Genomic DNA, 4,723 nt, shown 5'->3' with positions numbered 1-4,723 from the left:
GCAACTTTATAGAAGCAATGCAGAAGCAAATGCTCAATTCCCAGGCGTACTACTGGAACTTTTCTTTTTGAGATGCTAATAAAGAGGGATTTTGTTGCAAGCAAAATGATGCTAATAACTAGGGGTTTTCTTGCACACACACACACACACACACACTCAAGCATATATACACACCTCAATAGTTCAAACACATTCTTTGTTAGAATTCAAAGGCTTCCAAGCCTGCACCCTCCTGCTCTGGAGACATCCCACTGACTCTGCACCCACCCCCACCCCCAGGGAGCCCTCATGTGGCAGGGGTACCTCAGAATATTCCTACTCTCCCAGAGTTCTCCATTAACCTTCCCTGCAGACACCAGGAAACTCTTCACCTATGGTATCTTTTCCTTTCTTTTCAATGGTTTTTAAAAGTCAAAATTTTATCTCTTTTTTTTTTTTAAATAGCAACTTAACATTCAGGTTGTTTTGAAGCCTTCCCAGTCAAAGACTGCACAAATGAAGGCTCTTTTAGCACTCTCACCCACATGGTCCATATGTTATATTTTGAAGAGGCAAGATGTTATACACAGCTTTGGTAAATGCAGTGAGGCTAAATGAAGTCATAAATTGTGATATTTGCATTTACTCTTTAACTGTGATTTTGCCTCATTGTACTAAATACAGACAGACAACTTGGAGCACAACAGGCAACAACAATAACAAAAAAACACCCACTTGTCTATTTGGGTTGTTGTTTTGGATTTTTTTCTTCACCACCACTTTGTGAACACATTCAAAGTTTCAACTTTATTACCTCATTCTAGTCATTTTTTATTTTTGTTTCTTCATTTAATTTTTTTTACTTATCTCATTTCTATCTTCTTTTATAACTTCCTATAATGCCTAGAATATACAGAAGGGAAGTAAGGAAATAATGTTACTGGATAATAATCTCCAGGGCTGTTTTGAGGTCAGATTAGAATGCAGCAGATCAGACTTGCCTTGAACTCATGACTCACATGGTGTAAGCTACCATCAGGATGAATGCTGGGGTATGTTTGTCATTCAAGGATACTGACATGACCATACAGTGAACAGAAAAGCTGAGGAGGAGTGTATCTTTGTTGTTGGATTTCAAGTATATTCCCCAATGGCTCTTGACAACGACAGAAGCGCAACGCTCAGACACTCTCCTTGTCAAGCTGTGCCAAACATCTGGGTGAACACTGACAAAGAAGAATCAGTCAAATCACCTGTCGTTGAATAGTCATGAAGTGAAATGCTGCCTTTGGAAACATCAAACACAACCTTTTGATGTTGTCTTTGAAGCTAAAATTCTATGAAAGATGCTTTGTGCTTCTCACATAAAAATGATAGTGTCTCATGTACAGAATGAAACCACTTAGAGAGGAGTGGGAGAGTGAAGGAGAGAGTGTTCTAGGGGCTGGTGTATCCCTTAGCAGAGAAGATGGGAGGCAGAGAGCCTCCTCCCAAGGTGCCGCTTTTAAGAAATAGAATGGGTGCACCACCAAAGACAAGCTAACAGTTAACATCTAATGAGGTCTCTCTGTGCCTGCATGGGGTCAAATATTTCACATACATTGACCCATTTAAGTAAGCCTGAAAACAACTGCAGGGTATAGTTTGTACTGCTATTATTACTGCTAATAGTACTACTAATAATAGTAGCTATGACTTACAGAATGACTGCTATATATCAAGAACTGTTCTAAGCACTTAATATTGATATTTACTCATTTAGTCCTCATGACAACCTTTTAAATGACCCCCATTTAATAGATGTGGGACTTGAGACCCAAAGAGGTTAACCTACCTGAATCAACGTACCTTAGGGAAGCAAGAATCTGTGTAAAACAGGTATTCCTGTTTTTTGTTTTGTTTTGTTTTGTTTTGTTTGAGATGGAGTCTAGCTCTGTCACCTAGCCTGGAGTGCAGTGGCACAATCTAGGTTCGTTGCAACCTCTGCCTCCTGGGTTCAAGTGATTCTCCTGCCTCAGCCTCCCAAGTAGCTGGGACTAGAAGTGGCTACCACCATGCCTGGCTAATTTTTGTATTTTTAGTAGAGATGGGGTTTCACCATGTTGGCCAGGCTGGTCTCAAACTCTTAATCTCAGGTGATTCAGCTGCCTCAGCCTCCCAAAGTGTTGGGATTACAGGCGTGAGCAACCACACGTGACCAAATATTCCTATAGCGTACTACAAAGCATAACACATTCTATATGTCCCTGGAAATCTGTGACAGTCTCCATCTAAAGTACTCCGCCAAGGGATCACCCTTTGCTTATTCACCAAACAGTAATTAGAAAAAGCTATCCCTTATGGAAAGTTCATTGTGCAAATAAACACTGTGCTAAGCGCTTCAAGTGTATTAAATTTCTGTATTTTATTTTTTGTTTCTATTTAGAAAACTGAAAGTCAGTAGGGTTAATTAACTTGCCTAAAGTCATACAACCACTAAACAAGAGAGACTGGACTTATGCTGTGAGACTGAAGTCCTGCATCACACATGGCAGTAAGCACCACCTTATGCATTCATTTTTTAGTAAGTAACATGGTAAGGTCTTGGTTAGATGTCAGAGATGCTGAGATGAAAAAGCAAGCTCCTTGCCAGACAGGAGGTAAGGGTCCACTGAGCAAGGCATGCGTAAACCAGCAATTACAATATCTTAAAAACTGTTGTTTTAATTAAATGGGCTGCAGCATCAGGAAAGCACATCATATAGCACATAGCACTTGACCTGCTACTTGAGCACTACATGGGAAGTTAACTGTCACAGTGACATTGGGCTAGAGGCAAATAAGGGTCTGACAGAGAATAAGAATATGCTTTTTCTTGTTTTAAATATCAACCAAGTGAGATTTATTTCAGGTATTCAAGACTGGTTCAGCATTCAAAATCCATTAATATGATTCATCGTATCAGCTGACTAAAAAAGAAAAATCATAATATCTTATCAATAGATTAAGAAAAGCATTTGACAAAACTTAAAATTTATTCATAAAAAATAAATAAAACTCTCAGAAAAACTAGAAATAGAGATGAGCTTCTTCAACTTGATAAGTACCTCTACAAAAACTTAGAGCTAATATTATACTTTAATGGTGAGAAACTAGAGGCTTTCCTCCTAAGATGAGGAATGAGGTGAGGATACTCACTCTCATCACTTCTACTCAATATCATACTGTAAGCCCTAGCTGATGAAATAAAACAATAAAAATAGTCATAAAGATTGGGAAGAAATAAATAAACTGCCTTCGTTTGCAGATGACATAATAAGCTATGTGGAAATTTCCCAAGAGCAAACAGAAACAAAATAAAAACTTTTGGAACTAAAAGGTGATTGCAGCAAGGTTGCAGATTACCAGGTTAATATACAAAAGCCAATTGCTTTCTTACATACCAACAATGAACAATTTAGAATTTAAAACTAAAAGCACAATACCATTTAAATTAGCATCAAAAAATGAAATAGATATAAACCTAAAAAAACATGGATAAGAGCTACATGAGGAAAACTAAAAAACAGTGATGAAAGAAGTCAAAGATCTAAATAAATGTTCCAATGTTCATGGATAGGAAGATTCAACAGTGTCAAGATATTAGTTCTTCCCAATATGATCTACAGATTCAATGCATTCTCAGTCAAAATCACAGCAAGTTGCTTTGTGGATATCAACAAGCTGATTCTCAAGTTTACATAGAAAGACAAAAAAATCCAGAGTATTCAAAGCATTAATTTTAAAGAACTACAAAGTCACAGGACTATCTGACAAGAAAACAACAAGCTAATATTCCTGATACATACTGAAACAAAAATCCTCAGTGAAATATTAGCATGCCACATTCAATAGCATATGAAAAGGATTATACAACTTGACCAAGTGGAATTTCTTCCCACAATGCAAGGGTGTTTTAACATGTGAAAATCCATCAATGTGTTACACTACATTAACAGAATGAAAGACAAAGACCACATGATTATCTCAATTGATACAACAAAGGCACTTAACAAAATTCAACATTCTTTCATGATAAAAACACTCAACAAACTAAAAACAGAAGGAAACCACCTCAACAAAATAGAGTCCATGTATGAAAAGCCCACAGCTAACATTCCACTCAATGGTGCAAGACTAAAAGTCTTTCCTCTAATTTCAGGAATAAGACAAGGATCCCTGTTCTCATTACTTTTACTCAAGAGTCCCAAAATCCTATTCAGGCCAATTAGGCAAGAATAAAAAATAAAAGCCATCCATATAAAAAAGAAGTAAAATCATGAGGATGACATGATCTTATAAGTTGGAAACACTAAGGAATCCACACAAAAAAAAACTGTTAGAACTAAGAAACAAATTCAACACAGTAGCAGAAAACAAAGTTAACATGCAAAAATCAATTGTTTCTATGCACTAACAATGAACAATCTGAGAAGAAAATTTTAAAAAACAACCCCATTTACAGTAGTAACAAAAAGATTAAAATATTTGGGAATAAACTTAACCAAGGAGATGAAAAGCTTGTACACTAAACACTACAAAACATTGCTGAAAATAATGAAAGAAGAAAATAAACGGAAAACCATCCCATGCACATGAACTGAAAGACTTAATATTGTTAAATGTCAACACCACCCAAAGCAGTCTACAGATTCAATGTGATCCCTATTGAAATCCCAGTGATATTTTTGTTGCAGAAATAGAAAAAAAATATATTACAACTCAC

This window comes from Macaca fascicularis, chromosome 13 (genome assembly GCF_037993035.2).
Source record: "Macaca fascicularis isolate 582-1 chromosome 13, T2T-MFA8v1.1".
NCBI lineage: Eukaryota > Metazoa > Chordata > Mammalia > Primates > Cercopithecidae > Macaca > Macaca fascicularis.
Note: the sequence above shows the minus strand (reverse complement) of the source record.